The sequence below is a fragment of the Protomyctophum bolini genome (assembly GCF_963924005.1).
Source record: "Protomyctophum bolini genome assembly, chromosome: 15".
Classification (NCBI taxonomy): Eukaryota; Metazoa; Chordata; class Actinopteri; order Myctophiformes; family Myctophidae; genus Protomyctophum; species Protomyctophum bolini.
The window spans coordinates 15,285,454-15,310,764 of NC_137876.1; the positions used below are offsets into that span (position 1 = coordinate 15,285,454).

The 25,311-nt window shown below is 45.2% G+C and overlaps 1 protein-coding gene across 4 annotated transcripts in view; it reads right to left on the reverse strand.

Annotated features, from left to right (window-relative positions):
* Window positions 1-25,311, reverse strand: part of tiam2a (TIAM Rac1 associated GEF 2a) — a 153,891-nt gene that overhangs the window by 100,665 nt on the left and 27,915 nt on the right. For 2 of the 4 annotated variants that reach the window (XM_080784849.1, XM_080784844.1), the window contains exon 1: window positions 19,885-20,031. The exons of 1 other annotated variant lie outside the window; for it this stretch is intronic. The gene's annotated coding sequence lies outside the window, so the exon portion shown is untranslated. Of the gene's footprint in view, window positions 1-14,316; window positions 14,420-19,884; window positions 20,032-25,311 lie in introns of those variants that run through there. One more of the 4 variants, XM_080784847.1, reaches the window with a different exon arrangement.

A 25,311-nucleotide genomic window follows, 5' to 3' on the forward strand; every position in this document is an offset into this window, starting at 1 on the left:
ACTGCCAGCAGCCTCTCTATCCACTAAGGCCAGTGATTAACCTTTGCTCCTTGGAGCCCCGCAACTTACATCTGACACAAGCTGAGTTCGGTGACTAAAGAATCGCTCAGAAGCCGTGTTCACGTCCACTCTCCCATTGGAAATAATAGACTGTCTTCTCCAACCTAATTCCAGTCTCCTAAAATCTCCTAAAAAGCGGCCACCTACGTCACGCAGATACTGGAAGTAAACTGGGTATTAGAGCTGCACAATTCTTGCTCAAATGTGAATCTCGATTTTCCTCTACAAGAATTGAGATCACGATTATCATATTTTTCCATGAAAATATTTATTGTCTTGTTGCTGAACATTACTACATTTAAAATGTGGCACCTGGACTAGCCAACTACTATGGCTTTAAACAGACACAAAGTGCTCAGCTTAAACCTCTCTTAAAGACTCTCTTTCTCTCTCTCAAAAACACAAGAGTAACTATTAACTAAAATGAATTGGACAGCCAACGAGGGCTGCAGGATTCTAGCTCAAATTTAGAAATGAGATCTCACTCGTAGGTGTCTGAATATTATTATTATTTTTTTGTATTAATTGTGCAGCACTACTATCTTTTCTTTGTATCTGTGTTGGGTTAAGACCACACCAGTTGTTGATGTGAAGATAAAGCTCCACACCACTGCTGCTACATCAGAGCCATGTAAACAACGGGGCCACAGTCAGAGGCCCCCAGTAAACCGTCCATCAGCAACGGCCCTCCAGGCGGCGGGCCGTCCATGCTGCTTTGGATACGGCGGCGCTTCGTGACGCACGCGGCATTAATGTACACAAACACAGCGCACGCACACACACACAATTGTATTCAACACACAGTTGGCGCACACACCAATAACGCGGCGGGCGTCCTGGTTACAGTAAACTCTCAGTAAACACTGCTGTGCCGCCATGAGTCACGACCGCAGAGACTCCATGTAAATCTTCATTTAATGTAACCACCATCTGACATGTACAGTATATATATACTGCAAAGCCACAGCGACCGGCGCTGCTCAACAGCAGGTACTGCTGCTCAACAGCAGGTACTGCTGCTCAACAGCAGGTACTGCAGTGCACAATAAAAAGCTCTCTCTCCTTCAGCTGGAGATCATTTGATCAATGAGCTCCGACGATGATGTGCGGTAAAACATTGATAATAAGAAATTTGATTTTTATTCGATCGAAGCAAGATATAATCTCCTAAAAAAACAATAACCGGTAATGAAAACACACTACTAGGCCCTTCGGCTTCTACTACTTGTCCTTTGCACCAAATTCCTTTATTGCGGCTCAAAGTCCCAAGTTCCAACTGGTGACGTAACGCCCAGTAAACGTGGTGTATATAAACCGACCATTGTCTAACAGAGACCTTCCCAGTAAGAGGATAGGAATCTCAGGCTTTCTGCCTGCTCAGCATCCTGGGATCATTTCTGGTGAAGGTTGACACGGGGTGGGTGGGTGTGTGTGTGTGTGTGTGTGTGTGTGTGTGTGTGTGTGTGTGTGTGTGTGTGTGTGTGTGTGTGAGGCATAGGCATACACACACGCACACTCACTCACACACACACACAGCACAACTTGCCCACACAGAGGAATTTCACAGGTCACGTATTCATAATCCCAGGGGTGGGGTCAGCACTGCGCAAGACCTCGACTCAAACATAATACCCGGCGTGAAATCACAACATGTGTGCCGGCCACAGCAGACAGAGTACAGTAAAGCAGTACAGGTACTGTACAATGTAAAAGCCTCCTGATTACAGTCGGCTGGGATTAGTAGATCAGATGTGACCTCATTCCAATAGGTCCTTTAAACGCTCACAGCTACACACACACACACACACACACACACACACTCAGTGTTTGGGAAACACAGTGTTAGTGGGCTTCAAGCTATGATGACCACCAGGGGAGGTGTGTGTGTGTGTGTGTGTGTGTGTGTGTGTGTGTGTGTGTGTGTGTGTGTGTGTGTGTGTGTGTGTGTGTCTGTGTGTGTGCCGTTTTAAACAGTTTGTTATGAGAGTTATGAGAATGAGGCCAACACCACTGGACGCCGGCGCACACAGAGGAACAGGTTTAACACCTGCTCTGTGCAGTGTGTGCCGCAAGCACGCCGAGCATGCAACAAGCACCGCACGTACACACGCACGCACAGAAAGAACAGCGTCGTGTCCCAGAGGGGCTTAGAAGCCTAACAAAACTGTGTCATAGACTAAACTGTGTCAAGTTAGACCGTTTAAAAGAGTCAAATAGTCAAAGGCATGTCTTTGAAGCAAACGTGCTCCAAAAACTGTGCATGCGTGTGCGTGCGTGTGTGTGTGTGTGTGTGTGTGTGTGTGTGTGTGTGTGTGTGTGTGTGTGTGTGTGTGTGCATTCTCCCTTGAAGCCCCATTCATTCCAATTGGAAACACATTGTCTTCCAACAGCTTGGCAGGAATTCTATGAACCGCGCTCCAAAAAGGCTAAAAGATGATGGCTAAAACAAGATTAGGTTTCACTGCTGAATTATCACTTTGAATTACTCTGCACTCGTACCGACCTATAATCCACAACAGGTGCTCCCGTCCGCGACACATTCAACGACTTGCACGGTCAAGTTAAACAAACAGAAAGAAAACAGGGGGGGGGGGGGAAATAACACAACACCCAAACCAGTCTCTCGAGTCACGAGAGAGCAAAGTGGAGAAAGCAGAAGCACAGGATCTATGAAAAAATAACTCCTTTTGTCATGTTGCTCACGGAGGAATGTCACTCTCAAAAGAAGACTGAACGGCCCAGGCAGGCAGACTGAGGCGGACAGTAGAGGCTGGCACAGCGCCCTGCGGGCATGCATTGGACAGTACAGGCTGGCACAGCGCCCTGCGGGCATGCATTGGACAGTACAGGCTGGCACAGCGCCCCCTGCGGGCATGCATTGGCGAGGCTAGGCTGAGAGATAGCATCTGTGCCACATGTGTGCAGCCCCTTTACCGAAATGATTGAATTAAAGCCCCACGCCAGAGTCATTATTACCTCATCCACACACACACACACACACACACACACACACACACACACACACACACACACACACACACACACACACACACACACACACACACACACACACACACACACACACACACACACACACACACACACACACACACACACACACACACACAGCCAGGCTGAAGAATGTCAACGAGGGACCGACCGCCGCTCGTTAGGGGCTCGTCAAGCACCGCGAGCGAGAAGAAGCGGGAACTGAGCGGGTAAAGGACTTACACACGCCACGGCACGCCACAGTCACGTAATTAAACAACACCACGGAGATCACAGGCACTTAAGTTTCTGGGGGGGGGGGGGGTAGGGGGGGGCCTCTGGGGGGAAGAAAATAAATGATGGGCAAGCCGCTAAAAGTTTTATTGTGCAAAATAGATTTCTCCACCAATTGAATTAGCGCTGCTGGTGGCAGGCCGATGTGACAGCCTGGTGGCGTCCGGTCCCACAGGACGGGACTGGTGGTGGTGGTGCAATCGACAGGCAGCTGCTTCTGAGCAGCGGAGGTCACGGAAGGTCAAGCTGTTCCATTATGAGAGAGACAAGGGGGGGTATTTATTCACAAATGCTGTGAAGCCGGCGTGGGCTTAAGAGGGGAATGAGGACCGCTGCCGCTTAGCCCTTGAGGTGCATGCATGCATGGCCTACAACACCATGCATGCATGGCCCCGGCTGCCTACAACCATGCATGGCCCCGGCTGCCTACAACCATGCATGGCCCCGGCTGCCTACAACCATGCATGGCCCCGGCTGCCTACAACCATGCATGGCCCCGGCTGCCTACAAACATGCATGGCCCCGGCTGCCTACAAACATGCATGGCCCCGGCTGCCTAAAACCATGCATGGCCCCGGCTGCCTACAACCATGCATGGCCCCGGCTGCCTACAAACATGCATGGCCCCAGCTGCCTACAACCATGCATGGCCCCGGCTGCCTACAACCATGCATGGCCCCGGCTGCCTAAAACCATGCATGGCCCCGGCTGCCTACAACCATGCATGGCCCCGGCTGCCTACAAACATGCATGGCCCCGGCTGCCTACAACCATGCATGGCCCCGGCTGCCTACAACCATGCATGGCCCCGGCTGCCTACAACCATGCATGGCCCCAGCTGCCTACAACCATGCATGGCCCCGGCTGCCTACAAACATGCATGGCCCCAGCTGCCTACAACCATGCATGGCCCCGGCTGCCTAAAACCAAGCATGGCCCCGGCTGCCTAAAACCATGCATGGCCCCGGCTGCCTAAAACCATGCATGGCCCCGGCTGCCTACAACCATGCATGGCCCCGGCTGCCTACAAACATGCATGGCCCCAGCTGCCTACAACCATGCATGGCCCCGGCTGCCTACAACCATGCATGGCCCCGGCTGCCTAAAACCAAGCATGGCCCCGGCTGCCTAAAACCAAGCATGGCCCCGGCTGCCTACAACCATGCATGGCCCCGGCTGCCTAAAACCATGCATGGCCCCGGCTGCCTAAAACCATGCATGGCCCCGGCTGCCTAAAACCATGCATGGCCCCGGCTGCCTAAAACCATGCATGGCCCCGGCTGCCTACAACCATGCATGGCCCCGGCTGCCTAAAACCATGCATGGCCCCGGCTGCCTACAATCATGCATGGCCCCGGCTGCCTACAACCATGCATGGCCCCGGCTGCCTAAAACCATGCATGGCCCCGGCTGCCTACAACACCGCCTTACAGAGTAAAAGCGGACATATCTTTCCGGCACACCGAGCTTCAATTTTGAAAGAAATCCTGGCGCCGATTGTGTTAACGGGGCCGATGGAGAATGACGGAACAACTGGTTCCGTCTAAGGTTGTCCCGATCTGATCACGTGATCAGAAATCACGTCGTTTTCAAATGATCGGGAGGGAGAAAAATAAACGTGATCGGAACATCCTTATAGTTCCATCCCTCAAAAAAAGAACAAAACAATCTGGGAAAGATGGAAGGACACAAGCTGAGGAAGGAAATATGGAGGGAAGCAGAAAGTCTGTTCAGCTCAACACACCCAGACTTTCCAACTCCTGAAAGATTAAGACAAAGCCCCCTGCCACCCAGATGGAACGGCCACGCAGGCTCAGATAATGACAGGAAAGAGAAGGAAATGAGGAGATTTGACAACGCAAGAAAAGCAAATACTACGTTGCCAGAGCTCATGCACTGTCTGTCTGCCTGCTTTAAACAGCAGAAACCCTAGAGAGGTACCTGGAGGTTCTGTGTGTGTCTGTTCTGTCTCATGCACGTACAGTACACAGTACTGTGTACATGAAGCAGTGCATGCTCTGTGTTTAACGGTTATTAGCTGAATGTAGCAATTTGTGATTCATCCAAGAAACATTTCAGAGCGTACCAAGGCTTTGTTCAGAATGCAACGCAGGCATTCTGAACATAAACGCCAATCCAAGGTAACCCATCTTAAAGCTCACAGCGCGCTGCGTTTTCAGCTTGTAGATCGGCCATTTCCAGCAAGCCATACCGTACTATGATAAAAACTATAAATCAAAAAGTGTCCCGACTGTGACAAATCCTTTAGAAATCAGACGTGAATGGCATTTCAAACCACCCTAAGCAACGTGCTTCAAATCTGAAAACAGTTCATTTCTTTTGCCGCTGCCGAGACCAATCTCACTCCAATCTGGAGACTCGGAGAGGCCCCCCAAAAGAAGAAAATCATATAGGCCTTCCATTCTAAATCTGAACAGAGCCCAAGAGTCCAGACAAAAAGCCATGAAGGCATGTTGATACTGTGTGCAGAAGGAATGTGTGTTTACTGCACACTGCACACTCTCTTCCAGCTCATTAACTCAGAATAAGGTCAACCGTGTGAGACTCCAGTGCACCACTGACCGTAGAAATGACAGGTTTGGCAGGAAAACACATCATGGACTAATGACCCCCCATCAAGCACACATACCATCACCGTCGTGATCATCATCGTCACATCGCCAGACATCCCCACACCAGAGCATGGCAGCAGAGTGACTAATGGCACCATTCAGACATAAAGTGCCATCTTCTTATTAAACGCCTTCTTATATGTGTGATAATAAAAAGAACAACAGGCTTCCAATTTAATTTAACCACTTAATGTCCCTTGATGTAAATAAGTCCTCATCAGCTATATGAGACGGCCAGACACCACATGCATGATTCACAAAGCGAAGGGAAAAGAAAGGAGAGAGAGAGAGAGAGAGAGAGAGAGAGAGAGAGATAAATAGAGTGAGCAGAAAGAAGGGACGGCAATAATAAATGAAGCTAATATAACAACAGGGTTTTGTAGCCTTCAGCGTCACTGAACTGCAACGCAGTTCAACAGATTAAGCGGGCAGGAAACCCCTGGTTCCCTGGCTTTTCTCTATGCTGCTATTATTATTTAAGGCCTGGGCACGGCCCAACCTTATGCACTGTAAAATATCATTATTAGCATACAGAGAGACAGCCGCAAGTTTCCAGTGAGGCTAGCTTTCCCCACGCGAGCAGACCACAGGGCTTGCTGCTGGAGACACACGCACACGCGCATGCGCACATGCACACACACACACACACACACACACACACACACACACACACACACACACACCACACACACACACACACACACACGAGTCGACACACACATGACACGACACACACATACACAAACTGTATTACTAAGAACCAAGGCAAGTGCCTAGAGAGAGACGAGAATGCTTTTTAAAATAACATCACAGTTATTAGAGTCAGTCTATCACGGCAGGCTTTTTCCTGCCAGGCAGAAACACAGACTCAAAATCAGAATTGTCAGCCAGGAGCCAAACTACCGGCTGCAAACGCTGCACGCACGCAGGGGCCAGGCGCCGTCATCTCACTGTACTGTGTGTGATTCTGAGCCAAAGGGAAGTCTAACGTCGCGCCTATTGAAGACCATAAAACCGTGTCCTCGTGTGTCCAATGTATGCCACGGGGTTGACACAAGCCACCGTTTAAGTCACCAGATATAGGTTGTATGGCGCTTGCTCGGATCACGAGTCCGCGTGCGACTGTGAATGAATGATTCCAACCCCGCGGAGAGGGGGAAGTGATTCATAATGGATGATTTCACGTCCCACGGGTTAGCCGGCACACGCCTGACACAGCGTCAGGGAGGAAGGACATCAGAGGACGGCTGCTTGACTTTGAAAAAATGCATGCGTGTTCGTGTTCGGGAAGGAAAAGGGTATATTTTCTTCTTGAACACGTTGGAACTGGGTAAGCACTAGGCTATAGTGGTGAAACAGAGAGGGATGAGAATGAGATGCAATAGGCCCTGCCGAGTCCACGTTAACCCATCCAACCCTATAGTGGTGAAACAGAGAGGGATGAGAATGAGATGCAATAGGCCCTGCCGAGTCCACGTTAACCCATCCAACCCTATAGTGGTGAAACAGAGAGGGATGAGAATGAGATGCAATAGGCCCTGCCGAGTCCACGTTAACCCATCCAAAGGCCAACAGCCGTTTCATGCACACAAGCTCGTCCATCATGGAGGATGGTGACAGATACGAGACGCGGTCCTGTGTTGCACACCATGTGTGTCACGGCGGCTCCGTGCACACATCTTTACACATACCACGTGTAGGCAGTGCACCACACACACACACACACACACATGTTTGAATTTACTATACCTCAGAGAACATTTGAGCAGTTTTATGAATGGCACAGCATCGCACTGTCTGTGACACATTGTGGGCTTGCAGATCTATGCACGACAGTGATGATGCACAACTTAACCCCACCTCCAACCGCTAAACCTAACGTGTAAATGCATAACCCCAACTTTTGTGAGGACCAAGAAAAGTGTCCTCCTTACAATGTCTACGTCTCAAAATCTACGATAGTTGTGGGGACAGAATTGTCCCTCATAAGTAATACACAAGTATAACACACACACACGCATGCACAGGATGTGCATTCCTCCCTCCTCTTCTACACTCTACAGTCAAGTCCCCTCCTCCGCCCCCATCCAGGGCAATCCATCTGGAGCAGACAGCCAACAAAGGCCCTGTTGAGTGGACCAATGCACCAGGGATGTTTTGGGGGATGAATGAGATGACCCATAGCCACTAATCCATGAGGGGCACAGTCCCCTAAGGGACCTCTTTCTTGGTGGAAAACAGGAGTTTGGGTCAGTACCTCTTAACAGCTTAAGAACTACAAACAACAACAAGGTTCAAACAGACCAACATTCCTTCCTTCAGCAGTGAAGGCGGCCCACTAGGGACTGTCCACTAAACTAATTGTTATTAACCTATTTTGACCTGGGAACGATATACAAAATGTCTTCTAAATCCTGACAGTTTTCTGAAAAACCCTATGTTTCTATGTCAGTCGTTCTCAAACATTTTCAGGTCAAGGACCATCAAGATTATATGTAATTGGCCGCCGAACCCCATCTGAAAAGATGTTGTTCCAGGCACCCCCCAGAAGCAAAGATTTCAGTTAAAAACTTTGGCTCTGAAGTCTGAAAGAATATATTCAAAGATTTGAGCCACATTTTCAAAATAATTCAAAAATAGCAGAACTACAAGCTCATAGCGCGGCACTCGGTGCTTGTAGATCTGCTATTTTTCAATAGCTAAAGTATAACATAATGCTTAAAACACCAAAAGTTCCCGCCAAAAATTGGTTAAGTCAACTAGAAGGAATTTGTGGACTAATCAATTTGTTGATTTAATTGCAAAAATCTGTAAAATTGTGTTTTAAAATAGCTCATAAAGGATAAAGGATAAAGTCAGTTTACAACAGATGTGCAGGGGAAGAAAGCATAACATTACTTGTCAGATAATAAAGAGGGAAACACTGTGTCTATAATGCCTTATAAGCAAAGAAAGAAAATTCCATCAAAAGGGGGTCCATGGCCTCTCTGCTAGAGCCATAAAAACCTTCCGTTATGGGGGTCCCTGGAATAACTTTTCAATTTGGGGGGTCCTTCTTTGACATGAAAAGGTTTGAGAACCACTGACCCAAAACCAAATAATTCTACTCTTATGTACCTGTACACAAGATGTAACAAACAAAACGTCTTGATTTAATTTTAGGTACCTGCTACTTGGTTCCTGCACCTTTAAACAGCATTCAGACTGACCCAGGCACAGATACTAGCTGGCTTCTAACGTGACCGTAGAATGTCAATTGCCATTAATAGCCTGCTGTGTGTGTATATCCTGCTACACACTGGCTTGCCCACACGCACACTATACGAGGCCAGGGAGACTCTGGCTCGTTGCTTTCGGTTTCATCTCTAATGTCATAATGTAAAAGTACTAAGTAAGGTGAGCCAGCCTTGCCGAGCCATTTGGCCCATAGGGCAGGAGGAGCCTGTTCTCCTGTTTCTGAGCGTGAGGCAGCTTGATGTACAAGAGTGCCCTACTTGTCTTGGACACGACGCTAGTATGTCGCAGGGACTTACCCTATATCCAACCCTTGATACCGAGTGCCAAGGCAAGCAGGGAGGCATTGTGTGTCCCATTTGTAGTCTTTGGTATGACTCAGGACGGGGAATCGACCGATCTCAGGGCGGACACTCCAACCACAAGGCCACTGAGCTGATAATGTCATAGTTCATAATGCATGGCGCTGCTCAATCAAACGCACGTGTGAATGGCAGGCTGAAGGCTTTTCTTTCATGAAATGAACTCAATCAAAAACTAGACTAGCTAAACGTGTCTTTATGAAGTGCCATTTGAACAGCAGGACAGCAGATTCTCCTCTGACGTCATGTGAGAAAGGAAAGGCATCAATACTGCAGCGTTGTCCAAGGTTGTGACAAGCTGGATAACCACTGTTCGCCATTATGTGACATTAAAACCGGGTAGGTTACTCTCGCGTCACAAGAGATAATATTGACTATCTGCATGAATGGGTGTCCCACTCCCTTTCCTCGTTTTGTTTGAACTCGTTAGTTTAGAAGAGCGATTAAATCTAAGGGCAACCATTTCATAATAAAATATGTCATGTCTGATAACATTCCAAACACATACCAGGGAAATCTGCTGCACTCAGCAGCAGCAATTAGAAAATCTTAAACGCCACCACTACAGTCTCTTTTCTTTAACAGTGGGTGGCACTGTTAAAGAGGACTTTCTTCTATTTTCTTTAGATCACTATAGTCAGCTTTTCAATTGAAAAAACTCCCATTTGCTGTTGGGTTAATTTAACTCATTAGTGCACTCAGTGTAATATTCACACTGAGGATTTCACAGAGTGGCCAGACAGAGTGCTAACCAACCTGTTGCCCCTAGGCCAAGGAAAGTGATCCCAGGGTTAAACAGCTCTTATATAAGGGTGGCCACATGAAGATTCTGTCTTGGCATGGACAGAGAGAGGACAGTCAATCCCTGAGGAGACCGACCCCCCACCTAACACACACACACACACACACACACACACACACACACACACACACACACACACACACACACTTTCTTGAGGCCTTGAACATAAACAAATAAACCTTGACAATGGCATCGCTCTGGGAAGGGGGCTAACATTTACCTCTGCGGAGGCAAAGAAAGCAAAATAAAAGAATAATGGCTTTAATTGAGCGTGTTCTGCTCATGGTAACCTACAGCAATCACGGCTCCGTCTCCGTTTACACTGGCTCCACGCCAAGCGACTTCAACCGACACACAAAGACGTAGAGGCAGAGAAAGAGAAGAGGAAAGCGCTTATCTTACTTGGAGATCAAACCACCGGCAGCCAACCTGAAGGTGAAGACAGAGGAGGAGTGCTAATAAGCCAGAAAATGCACCTCCACGCATACCGGCGACATGACTGCTGCCAAAGACCCTCCGAAGTACTTGAATGTGTCTGTGGCAAAACGCCAGGGGAACACAGTGGAAATGACACGTTGACGGCTTATGCTTATCAACGGGAAAATGTATACAAGTGTATAATGTCACTCATTTATAATGATATAGTACAAAATACATAGTGGGTTGTAAACTGACATGGCCACACCCACAATGTTTATTAGGCGTTGTGGTATTAATGACAATTGTTTGCAATAGTAGCAATTCTAGGTTTGATACCCGATTGATTGATTGCCATTTGTATAGATGTTCATGTTTTGGTTTTTAATCACAGGAACCTTAGTATAGAAGCCAGGTAAACTAAGTACGATATAGTAGGGTTTAAGTGGTAACTGGTCAAGTAGGGATGGTTGGGTAAAAAATATTTTCATACACCTCTAATCTTTTTTTTCTGGGAAGAGCATTGAGTTGCACCTGATGCAGGAGATGTGCGATATAAATACATTTGGATTAATTACATTATAGATTAAGTTGCTTTAGCTACTACTTAAAGTAAGGATCTGGGACGGCGATCAAAAAATCCTGGTATTCCAGACGGGTTTCAGGAGCAATGACCTTTAAACATGGAAGTCACATCAATAGATTGTAAGAGACACTACCTTGAGTATCTTGAGCTCTCTGAGCCAATGACTGAGCGTAGATCAATTTAACCAATCAATCAATGGATTTTAATCCAGTGTAATCCTTCTCTCTCCGGAAGCCCTGTCTAAAAAATACAAGACGGTGGAATGCATTCATTTTAAGGAGAGCAGTCAGAAAGACCTATAACTGATGAGCAGGTGGGACGTAAATGTGAACCCAGAACCTTCTTCATCCATCATGAGGAACAATGCGGCCGGGGGCCCCGGGACCAGCACTCTGGCCCGACGCACCAGCTGTGTTTGTCTTTCCAATATGGGCTGCATGGTGTAAGTGAGACCACGTGCTACTGGACTCAGATACCACCGATCAATCACAATTAGTATTGTTGTATGGCTTTTTCTTTTTTCTTTTTTTACTGAAGTCGACTTGAAGCTAAGTGTTGCACACGAACAGAGCCGCTGTCTGCTGAATGGGGAGAGAAACATAAAGAAAGCGTGTGTCAACTCATTACAGTATGCATGTACACGACTACGCGTACAGTTATGGCACACAAAAGCACAGACGTGACGCAGCTCGACTCCCATTGTGGGCCTTCTGTTCGCAATCAAAGGCTCAACGGATTCCCGGGAGAGAAGACAGGAGACGTGCTGAAGAATGCACTTTGAGCATAAAAGATTACAACCACACCCCTCTCTCTGTCTCTCTCTCTCTGCATGCCGCGCTTGCACTCACCGGGCGCAAACCCTCGAGCCAAACACAGATCAATACAACTGACTAGCAAATATCCAACAGTATCCAATCCTCTTAGTTCCATTCATGCCTTTGTTCATTTGTTCAGCTAATCATTGTAGTACGTCCGTACATGCACCCCATTGTCTGTAAATCATCTGGCATAGGTTTAAAATGCCATGGTGGCACGTTTACCAGACTGGAATATTGTACCGAACCGTGTCTTCTGGGCTATAATTTTGCCTTCTGCACTGGGGGGGGGGGGTCTCTGTACCACGTTCACTAATAACCGTCAGATTTATACGGCCAGCGATAAATGGATGGTAATGATAAGTGCACATTGGGTCCACAAAATCTGTTCATTACCTACATTTTCAGCGTTGGATTATGGCCATCTGCGTTTCCTTGAGGTTAATGGAAAGCCGGGTTGGGCAGCTAAGTGACGACTCCCGTCACTAAGCACTTCGACCTCTGTGGACATTAATCTGGGATTAAATGTTTAACCACGTTAACCCTATAGCACCGTCCCTATTCTGGGGCAAACATTCAGCAAAAATAGGCAATGTGCATGCAAGCTCAGGGACGTGTTGTGAGCTTGTAGATTGTCTATTTTCGGTGAAGAAAAAAGGAGCGTGTAGAGCCCGGCGGGGGACCCCAGTCAACTATGTACATAGGGTTTAAGTGGTTAAAAGCAGTGCTCAGTGCTCATTAGCGATGATTTCTGCTCCCTCAATCTTCTGCTCGATAATTCTGAAATATCATTCCTCAGTTGAAACGTTGTCTAATGTGTCTCCTACACACTACTTCATTTGCCATTTAATCATCGTTTACGTCGCAAACCTCACAGACCGCTCCGCTGCGCGTGACACAAACAGGAACACAATTCAATTTAAACCTACACATTAGTGTCCTCAAACAACACCAATTTGTGTCTGTCTCACTTTAAGGGGACGTGAATGGGTGCATCTGTTGAGCCGAGGGGGGGGGGGGGGGGTCGACCTACCCCCGGCTCCCTCGGTTGAGCAGCAATATCACATCTGACCTGACCTGAGCTCAGAAGACTGAGAGATAAAAGGTCTGTAATGAGGAAAACCATTGTGAGAGTGCTCCTTGATGTGGTGTGTGTGTGTGTGTGTGTGTGTGTGTGTGTGTGTGTGTGTGTGTGTGTGTGTGTGTGTGTGTGTGCGCGCGTGCATGCATAAATTACTGTGTGGCATGCCAACCATTCCAGGTGAGGAAGGTGAACACGTAGAGGTAGCACCCAGGCACAAAGCACCGTAACAATGGACACATCACAGTGTGCAGCATTGCATTAATTTGTAGTATATCGTTGCTACAAGCTCTAGTACATCTGCTACTTTTGATGCTTCTTTCAAGTTGAATCCTGAAAGGTAACAGTTTGGGACATAATGGTTTCCACCCGACAGACGATATATATTTAGTGTTGTGTTGCAGCAAAACCACAATAGTTTAACCCTTGTATGTGCCCTCGTGAGTTAGTTTGTAGATCTGCTGTTTAAAAAAAGAATGCCTATAATGACATGGTCAAAATAGGGATGCATTGCCAGGTTGAAAGTGGTTTCAACTAAGATCACACATGGGCTGCATAGTTGCAGATACCAATCATCAAAGCAATAAAATAAAGACCAATATATCGTTCAGGGTCTATAAGAGATACAGGTGTAGTTGAAACAAATAGACAAATCACTGAAGTAGTAGAGTAGACGTGTGTGTGTGTGTGTGTGTGTGTGTGTGTGTGTGTGTGTGTGTGTGTGTGTGTGTGTGTGTGTGTGTGTGCGCGCGCATGTTCGTGTGAGAAATGAGCCTGGTGGCTAGGCCACAAGAAACCAAGCTAAATGCAGAATCACTGAATTATGCAATGCAGAGCCAGGCGAGAAGAGGGTTAGTATAACTGTGTTTCGTGTGCATTTGCCAATGAAAGACAAGCAACTGGTCCAGTTGTTGCGTTGCCATTTCGCCAGTCATGCTGTAGCAGTGGGGGAGGGGGAGTTGCATCTTGGCCAGAGCCTCACCGATGCGGTGGCCAATAACATGCCTGAGCCAAAACGCTGTCAACACGCAGCTTTGAACTCACCTGCTTTTTATAGCAAGCGCTCCAGACGGCCGTACGCCCCATCCACTCCCTCCATAACGCCTCAAACGCCAAATATAATCTCCGACCGCAGCAAGTAAGAAATAGAAGCATACAAGCCGGCCATTATGTTGGGTTTGACTGACTGCTCCGCTGGGGGACTGGCTGAATTACAACCTGGAATAGACAACAACAACAACAAGTCTTCAGTTCCGAGACATCTTTTCTGTCGCTGACCATAATCTGTAATGATGTACGTGTCACTCAAGCCAGTTTAACCCCATTTAACCCCGTCTTAAACCGTATACTTAGTTGGCGAGAGTCCCCCAGGGCTCTACACTAGGTCCCCTCCAGTTTTCGCTCTAAATATCTTCACGGAAAAATGTGAAAATGGCCGATTGGCGAGCTCAAAAACACGCCTTGTAGATTGGCAATTTTTTGGCATGTGTTCGTCCCAGAATAGGACGGTTAAAACATTTCAGTCCAGAGAAAGCAGAGTAAACTAGAACTGCACTCTGCCGAGTGCATACTTGCTTGTTGCACACTAGTAGGCCATAAATGGCCTACTAGTGCGCAAGCAGAGCGCGCAAGTACTTTCGACCGCTGGAAAGTATCACATCTCAGTATCTCTGTGAAGGAACGTTTGAAATGTATAATCATTACGTGTAACTATTTGCTACCTAACTACTTTTTTACAGAAAAATGAATCATTGATATGTGATGAAAAAAAAAGTAGATTTACAAATTACAAATCACATTACAAGAGTATGTAGTTGTAATTTGATTAGCAGTATACTGTGGTTACTTGGTTCCAAAAAGTGAAGCCAAGTTTTTTTCAACCGTAAGTCTGTGCCTGGTTTGCTGGGACCAGTTACAACATTACGTCATCGTTGAGAACTGGGACCAGAGTACATGGTGTGTATATGTATGACTAGCTCTCAGTGATGACGTAAGAGATATGGTCATCTGTGTAGTCTGGTCCCAGCAGACCAGGCACAGATTTACAAATTACAAATCACATTACAACTACATACAGAGTATGTAGTTGTAATTTGATTAGCAGTATACTGTGGTTACTTGGTTCCAAAAAGTGAAGCCAAGTTTTTTTCAACCGTAGGTTTGTGCCTGGTTTGCTGGGACCAGTTACAACATTACGTCATCGTTGTGAACTGGGACCAGAGTACATGGTGTGTATATGACGTAATGTTGTAACTTGTAACTTGTAACTAGTCCCAGCAAACCAGGCACAGACTGTATGTAGTTGTTCTAGTTACAACTACATACAGAGTATGTAGTTGTAATTTGATTAGCAGTATACTGTGGTTACTTGGTTCCAAAAAGTGAAGACAAGTTTTCTTCAACGGTAAATCTGTGCCTGGTTTGCTGGGACTAGTTACAACATTACGTCATCCTTGAGAGAGTACATGGTGTGTATATGACGTAATGTTGTAACTTGTAACTTGTAACTTGTAACATTACGTCATATACACACCATGTACTCTCTCAAGGATGACGTAATGTTGTAACTAGTCCCAGCAAACCAGGCACAGATTTACCGTTGAAGAAAACTTGGCTTCACTTCGAAGAGACCAAGCGAAACGATTACTTGCGCGCTCTGCTTGCGCAAGTAACTACATACAGAGTATGTAGTTGTAATTTGATTAGCAGTATACTGTGGTTACTTGGTTCCAAAAAGTGAAGACAAGTTTTCTTCAACGGTAAATCTGTGCCTGGTTTGCTGGGACTAGTTACAACATTACGTCATCCTTGAGAGAGTACATGGTGTGTATATGACGTAATTTGTAACTAGTTACAAATTGTCTGATTTGTAACTAGTTGATTAGCAGTATACTGTGGTTACTTGGTTCCAAAAAGTGAAGACAAGTTTTCTTCAACGGTAAATCTGTGCCTGGTTTGCTGGGACTAGTTACAACATTACGTCATCCTTGAGAGAGTACATGGTGTGTATATGACGTATTGTTGTAACTTGTAACTTGTAACTAGTCCCAGCAAACCAGGCACAGACTGTATGTAGTTGTTCTAGTTACAACTACATACAGAGTATGTAGTTGTAATTTGATTAGCAGTATACTGTGGTTACTTGGTTCCAAAAAGTGAAGACAAGTTTTCTTCAACGGTAAATCTGTGCCTGGTTTGCTGGGACTAGTTACAACATTACGTCATCCTTGAGAGAGTACATGGTGTGTATATGACGTAATTTGTAACTAGTTACAAATTGTCTGATTTGTAACTAGTTACAAATTACGTCATATACACACCATGTACTCTCTCAAGGATGACGTAATGTTGTAACTAGTCCCAGCAAACCAGGCACAGATTCACCGTTGAAGAAAACTTGTCTTCACTTCGAAGAGACCAAGCGAAACGATTACTTGCGCGCTCTGCTTGCGCAAGTAATTAACTTTACAGAGGTTACAGTATAGTGTATAGCCCCTGTGGGTTTCCCCTGCAGGGCGCCTCTCTACCTAAGTCCTACAGAGACAGTAAAAGGCCTTCATCCCTCTCCTCACGGAATGTGACAATGAGCACAGATGTTACCCACGCCTGATAAGTCACATGGACGCCGCCTTATATGGAGAAAAATGTGCCTGAGAGAGAGAGAGAGAGAGAGAGAGAGAGAGAGAGAGAGAGAGAGAGAGAGAGAGAGAGAGAGAGAGAGAGAGCGAGAGAGAAGACATGAAACATTACCGTTTCTCTAAGGCCGGTGTTTCTCCGCTTGCACTTCAGAATTAATGACGGCCGGGCACTCAACACACACACACCGCCATGCAAATGTCACCGCACAGCTTAAAGTCTCTCTAACTTGACGTAAGTCTACTACAACATTATGCAGGAACCTTTAACCTTATCACAGTTTGCCAGGGATGGAATCAAAAGTCACACGAAGAAGAGAAGCTCTTATGAATAGACCGCCGTTCCTGTTGCAATTATGTCATTGTTTCAAAAGTGCTATTGAAGCGTTAAAATTAGAAAGCGATGAGTTACAGATGCCTATTCAGCAACTCCACACCACCACCCAGGATGGGAGGGGGTAGCATTACAGCTTTACATCATATCGCTGTTGTCGCTTGTAAACATCTTTGAGAGTCCCCGTGCCAGCTGGACCTTCACTGTACAAAAAAGTCACAAATATTTTCCTTTCAACGTAGTCGCGTGTTTTGAATCGAGGGGAAATTAGGAGCCAATCAACTCTGGCTCAAGACCCCTCGTCTCACAGAACAAACAGAGCAGTAAAAATAGAATGTTCCTTGTGGTCGCACATTTTCTTCTCTGCTGTAAAAATGTGGACCGCAAAAGAAAGACAGACAGACGTGCGCTTGCTTGGTGCCGAAACTTTTCAGCTCCCGTGGTTTTGGTGTTTAGCTTTTTGAAAGGCACGGGTGACACACAACAATTCAGTATTTAAATAAGTACTTGTTTCTGTGTAGTCCGTAAAAACAACAAGAGGGGGGGGGGGGCGAGGTCTGCTGAAACATAAACCGATTCCACAAGATGTTCTCCTCCTCAGAGATATAAACAGGCAGCATTCTCTGGACCTCATGTCTGGGTTAAGAATTAAGATCAATATTTGACAGATTTCTGGACAGATCGTGTGTCAAGCCCTTCTGAGCACGAGGTACGAAGTTATTGGAGCAAAACAAAAAATATGAAAGGTTTATTGCACTCACTACCCTGACAATGGAGACACATCCACAGGACTTTTGTGTGTCATCCTTTTAGCATTATTGTCTTACGTGTCTACATTTCTGACTGAAAGTATCCTATCAATCCAATGATTTAGTGCACCATTCATCTCTGTAAACACAAAGGTGACTTCACACATCCTCATCATCAATTATGTCATCATTAATAACAATAATCATCTTTTCCAAGGTTAATCCTCGGGTAACAAATAACAATCAATCAAGACTAATTACGAACACAATCTAATCAGTCTTCGCAGACAGATAAGAAACTGCTTAAGCAGTCATTTAAAGTAAAAAGTCAAACATTGGCCCTGGGTGTTTCTAACACGCCTGTGTGTGTGTGTGTGTGTGTGTGTGTGTGTGTGTGTGTGTGTGTGTGTGTGTGTGTGTGTGTGTGGGGTGTGACAGGAGTGTCACGTTGACACCTCCGGGCCTCTTCCTCTGTTTCCATGATAGAAGCTCCTCAACACAGAGTGCCAAAAGGTAGCCCGACTCCTGCTCTCACTGCTGTTTGCTCTGACCGAGACAGAGCCCTCACTACAGGGGGTCCTTCCTTCCATCCTTCCTGGGATGTCTTTTGTTACCCCTGGAGAGGAGCCCTTCACAGAGAAGAGAGACCTCCTTCACCCCAGCACACGCCCCCCCCCCAAACAAGTTGACAACAGAAGTCTTCTGAGGGTAAATCACCTACAAACAGCCCCCCCCCCCGCCTAACATTTATGGGAATAGTTCATGCTCCCAATTGTTCAAGCCATAAATCACAAAGAACTGCAAACAATCAAGTTGACGTTGCGCTGTGTGTTGAACACCACTTGTCCACACAATTTTCTAACTGAAGACTTACAGCAGCACTGAGCTACTGCAGTGGTTCTCAAAGTGGGGTCCATGGACCCCCCCAGGGGTCATTGGGGGGGTTCCAATTAATCTCCATATGTTTATTTGTTTACATAAATGAATGCCCTACTCCAGTACTCCTACTTAAGAGTGTCACACACAAAAGTAGTGACAATAGAAGATCTACAAGCTCACAGCATCACGATTCTGTGAACTTGCTGTACATTCACCATTGCAAATGTTGTTTTTCATAACAAAAGAAAAAAGTCATGCACGGTTTCCACGCAACAGACAACAACGATATGGACTTTTTAATTACCGTGGGTATATATAATTAGCCCTGTTCTTGAGATACAGGCTGCTGACAGTGAAACTTTACTCCCATATAATTCTAGACAAGTGTGTTCTAGTCTACTGGGTAACGTGGAGAACCGCAGGGAGCGAGTCACTGATGTTAGACAAGTTATTAGACACCATTTCACAAAGAGGGGAACCCATTGTGTAGTCTGTAGTGTGTTGTGCAGTGTGTGTGTGTGTGTGTGTGTGTGTGTGGCCAATGAGTAACTTAGAATAGACGCTGCCTGCAAGCAGTTATTCAGTTTCACACATTCATGCACACTGTACTGCAACTACTCCAACGTGTCACCATCATAGACTACCATAGAGGAATAACTTGTCACGTATTATACAATAACAAACAACAAATAACAAATAACAACATTCTTCATATTATCATTGGACAGCTGTGTTGGTGTTCGTGATCACAGCGTCTATGTGCACGCCACGCAGCACAGTCGCACACTCACACACGCACAGCTGCAAAAGAAACCAGCTCTAATTAATCACAACCAGATTTTAAATGTTGTCAAAAACGGTCCAACACACTTTACAACCCAGCGGGGGGAAAACAGCCGATCTAAAGCTCACAAGTTACAACAACGCGTTACTTGCGAGCTTATGCAGATCGGCTATTAAAGGGATCTGAGACATATAGATCTATGGGAATAAACGAGAACAAGTTCCAACTTACCCGCCGGCGGGGTTATAGTCGCGTTTTTATACTGCTGGTCTTTATTCTTTATACTTCAGCCACTCCTGACCTGAACCCATAAAGCATATTTCTATTTTTGTATTATTAGTAACACGTTTTAAATACACGCTTCGAGTTTAAATGGTAGTTCCACGCGTTCCAAGCAGGGTTTAGTGAGACAGTCTGAGAGAGAGACTACAGTACAGTACAGTCAGTGTGTGAGAGACTGAGAGAGAGTGAGGGAGTGTGTGAGTGACTGGCTGGCTCACGCCGCCAGCAGACTGCAGTGGGACTCCTCCCAGACACTGTGGGGTTAAACTCCTCCTTCAAGAGGACAGACAGACAGTCAGTGGGGGAGCAGCAACCACCACCACAGGGTTGCAGGCTATTATTATTATTATAGGCTAAAACCCATGCTGTTATTATAATTATTATTATTGTTCATCTAATAGAGGTCTATGGGAGCAACTGGAACACACCCCCTCAAAGAAAGTGGACAATTGTAATGGTTTAGAAAGGCATATTGCTTTCTCACAGTAGTTTATTGGCAGAGCGCATTCACACTGTTGTTCACAGTGATTTATACATTGACCCTGGTGTTCATACCATAATTAAATGCATTATTATTATTATTATGTTCTTCAAAGGTATACAAAATAGAGCACATTCACTCAAATTATTTCTTGGAATCAAATACAAAAACTCTGTATTGCTATTTATTCAAAGGGATATTATTTTAAGAGGAAGAATTCCCATTGACTTCTCTGTTGTTATAGGAGGTTGTAGGGCCAGCTGCTCTTGCTCGAAAGACAGAGCAGCATATTTTACATAACATTTACATACATATTATCGTCTCTGTCGGGTGGAAACCTCACATGTCCAAAACTATTAATTTTCAGGATTCAAATTCAAAAGCATCAAAAGTGTCACTTCGCGACACGTTTTGAGCTTGTCAATCTGCTACATTTGATGCTTTTGTGTGACACTGCGCTACGACCAAGTAGGGCATTCATCCACGAAAAAACACAAAGAGTTATAGAATATGGAGATAGGAGGTTTCTGCCCAATATCCTACACCTGTGGGGATGCAGGACTACATAACACCCCCTGTCTGCCTTTCAGAAACACACCCTGCTTCACTTGATAAGCAGAGAGAGCAAGGAAACAGGTTCAGCACACAGCACTGAGATAAACAGCCCTGTAATGAGGAAAACCATTGTGAGAATCGAGTCCTCCTTGATGTGGTGTGTGGAAAACGTTGGTCTGTGTGTGTGTGTGTGTGTGTGTGTGTGTGTGTGTGCCTGCCTCCCTGCGTGCCTATCATTCCAGGTGAAGGCACAGGCACCACCATAACAAAGGCACTTCACAGTGCGCACTGCAGTTGTTATTGAATTATATTATAGCTTTATGTATCCGCTGTTACAGTAACCGTGTTGCTAGTGATTTTCTCGCTGTTTTGTGTCTTTGCTGCAATGTCGAGGAGACGAAAGCCGAGAATTTGACTCTCGTATATTCTATTTATTATATAATGTAACTATAGGGCCTGGCCGATGGCAGAGTTTTGGGTCTGATGCCAAGACCAGCAATTCATGTTTTGACCAATATGTTTTTTTATTATTATTATTTACTTGAGCCCTATTCACTTTGTTTTTTTCACTTTACATGTATTTTGTATTATTATTGTAAAAACAAATCAAATAATGGCCCAAACGGATATAACAAGCTCTAGACACAACAATAAATAATCTTGAGCGTTTCTGTAAATGCCTCTAGTGTCCGGTGTGATTATACACAAGATGGAGAGCCTCTCCCGGCCTAAAGTGTCCCTACCCTCCTCATCATCAATGCTGGTATTGACGGTGACATTGCATGACATTGTGTGACACAGTGCAGAGGGCGGGTGGACAGACAGGCATGTCTGCCAGCTGAATGTAATGAGAACATCTGCCTGCTTCACAGCAGCTTCCTTCCAGCAGGGCTGACTGAGTGATGATGCATTATCCATCTTTCTGCTGCTGTCTGGAGGAGGAGGAAGAGTGCTCCTTCTGACACAAAACTATAAAGCTGACGCCTAGGGGTTCCTCAGAATTACTACAGGGTGGCCATGCACCAAATCTTTATTATTTTGATGGGACCTTTACAGTACAGTACCACTCACTTCAGACAGGTCTGTTTTTTTTCCCACGTGCATCCCTATTCTGGAGGAAACACAAATTGACACGTGTAAACTAAACAAACAAAAAACTCAATTTACACAACACTGATGTGTTGAGCTGTCAAACAAGTAGAGCTGTCAAACAAGTCTCCCTCCAAGTCTATGAAGCTATCTACTGTATGAAATCTATTAAAATGCTTAATCTGCAACACAATGTTATACAATAGGATGTAGTGGGGGTCTCTCTGCTTCATCTCTCTCTCAGATAAGGGAACCTTGGCCTGAAAAGAAAAAGTCTACTCTACACTATTAAACACAAAAGCCCCACACAGCCATCACACCAATCTGCAATCAACCAACCAAGTGTAATCAGCTACGTATATCAGCAAGAGAATGAGATGGTATCAAATCTTCTTCGGGAATGTTAAAGGATTATCAGGGCAAATAAAGTTGTGAAAAGAATGTGGTTTTCATATGAATGAGGACGTGCTGCTAATGCCAAACGTATTTCGGTTGGTTTTTGCATTATTAAATGCAAAACCCCAGGTAATGTAATAATACAGTAAACCCAGGGAAGGCGTGATATGATTCCAAATCGTCTCTGTTCGGGTGGAATCATCATGATGTCCAAAACTGTCACTTTTCAGGATTCATATTCTAAAAAGTAACAAAAGTAACATATCTTCAAGCTAAGAAGCTTGAAGATCTACTACTTTTGATGCGTTTGTGTGACGCTGTATAGTACGATCAAGTAAGGTGTTAATTTTACGATAAGACACAAAAAGTAAAAACATGGATGGAGATAAGAGGTTTCTGCCGGACAGCAACAAAATCCGAAATTGTATGCCATTGCCGTCGCGTAGAAACCATGTATGCCTTTGTCCCGTTCAGGAAATGGGAAAACCACCTGTGTTCCAGTGGATCCAAATATAGTAATTATTTAGCTCTTGGTAATACATTTCCTTCATTAAATATTTATAAAATCCCAAAGGTAGACTTAACCACTTTCCACCTGGCCTCTCCTGTTTTGAACATGTCGTTATATCGTTGCTGTCGGCCAGAAAACTCTTATCTACAGTACATATTCAAACATTTTGTGGTTTTTTTCCATAAATGAACGCCCCACTTGATCATACTACTATAGTGTCAGTGTCACACAAGAGCATCAAAAGTAGCAGATCTATAAGCTCGAAAGGCGGCGCGAAGTGACGCATTTTGAGCGTGCAGATCAGAGGTTCCCAAGCACTGGTGGTACTTGAGGCCCCCCCTGGTGGTACACAGAGGAGTCGCCCAAAAAAGGAGAAAAAAGACAAAAGTGGAATGAAATATTTACTAGAAATATTACTAGTACAGGTAGTTCTTCTGACCAAGCATCCTATCCAGCCGTGCTGAAATGAGCATGACAGCACACCTAGCCGTTAATAGAAGATTTGAGAACGGGTTAATCGCATTAGAAATATCATCAGTTGTGCTGATTAGTGATTATAGACAGAGTTTTGTCAGAGCAGCAGCCTTATTGGCTTATATAGGAATGGACCAAAAAGGGCAGGTATTCGCTCCTGTTCAGTTATTATGGTGGTACTTGAGAGCCAAATATTTGGTACTTACGACGATAGACAAACATGTAGCATTATAGCCAGGCACAAAGTTGTGAGCTTGTATGTGCTATTTTCCACTACTTTTTCACAACACTGTCATATGACAAATGAGAAAAATAGGGCTTTCATTTATGAGACATAAAAAGATGAAACTTGCAGATAAAAGATTACTGACAAGCGTATAAATTATGTCGTCTCTGTCGGGTTGGAAACCTCATAATGTTGAAAACGGTTAGAGTTCAGGGTTCAACTTCAAAAGCATCAAAAGTAGCACATCTACAATATATATATATTCATTTATAAAAAAAACACCTAAAGTTAGAATATGGAGATTTGGCCTGACCTCTATTAGTTGACTTTTGTATATTATTATATAATGATATAATATATGTCATTATATCATGATTTATTGGGAGAAACCAAGCAAGTATATGTTAAATCTGACATTAAACACCCCCCCACAGCCCAAGTGGAATGCAATCAGACTGATTTGACTCTCAATCTCTCTCTAGACAACATTTGGCCAATCATAGCCGACTATACAAATCCTTATTCGGGGACTGCCCTAATGTAGCTAAGAGGTTTCTTCCTGACAGCAACAATATATACCGGTGCGTTTACAACAACACGCTGGACAAAATGGACGACAGGAGGGGGACAGCCATGAAGGGGTTGCCAGTCCAGTCGCCGACGGGTGGCAATGATCCACTACAGGTCCCCCCTCAGCAGTACGTAATGTAATTCAACCAGGCATGCTGGACACTGTGTGTACAACTGCAAATATCCTCCTGAGTGACCGTTTAACTCTCAGAGGTAAATGGACACACACGGAGGCTCTTCGTGTGCTCTTTCAGAGCACTGGTCACTCTGCATAGATATCATTATAACTAATTGTCTCTGACAGACACCCTGTTACACACTCTGTCAACCCCCCCCCCGCCCTAGCCTCGTCTACGTTGGGTATATGGCAAAGGATAGTTCTCAAACATGTTCCTATCAAGGCCCTCCCCACATTGATTTAGGCAATGGCGGCAGACCCCCATTTGAAAAGGTGTTGTGTCAGGGACCCCACATAAGAGATTTGTCAATATGTTATCAATATTTTGTCAAAAAAAGAAGAAAAAAGCAGATCTACATCTGCAGATCTAAGCTTGTAGATAGGCTTTTTTCAAGTAGCCGAAAAAATAAAATAGGACATTTGTCTGGGGATCCCCTGGAACCCCCTAAAGGGGGTCATACACCCCATACACCCCAAACCAGTGGTCTAGTTGGGTATGTGGCCCATGCAGGCTGCACTACTGCAGCACACACAGCATTACTAGCGTCACAATGTGTCAAAATGTTCTCAAAAGACCATAACAGAGCATAAATTGTTATTTATTTTCATTACTTGAAAATACAATACAGCAGGAAAAATAACTGCGAGCTCAGCCAATATTCAATTTTAGCTGACATGGCAAAACATGCACACAGAGGAACGCACGCGCACGCACACACACACACACACACACACACACACACACACACACACACACACACACACAGACACACACACACACACACACACACACACACACACACAAACACACACTTAACACACACGTTAACTCACTCAAACACAAACGCTTATCAACCACTCCCCAGTCCCTCGTGCAACCAGTCACATTTGTTCTG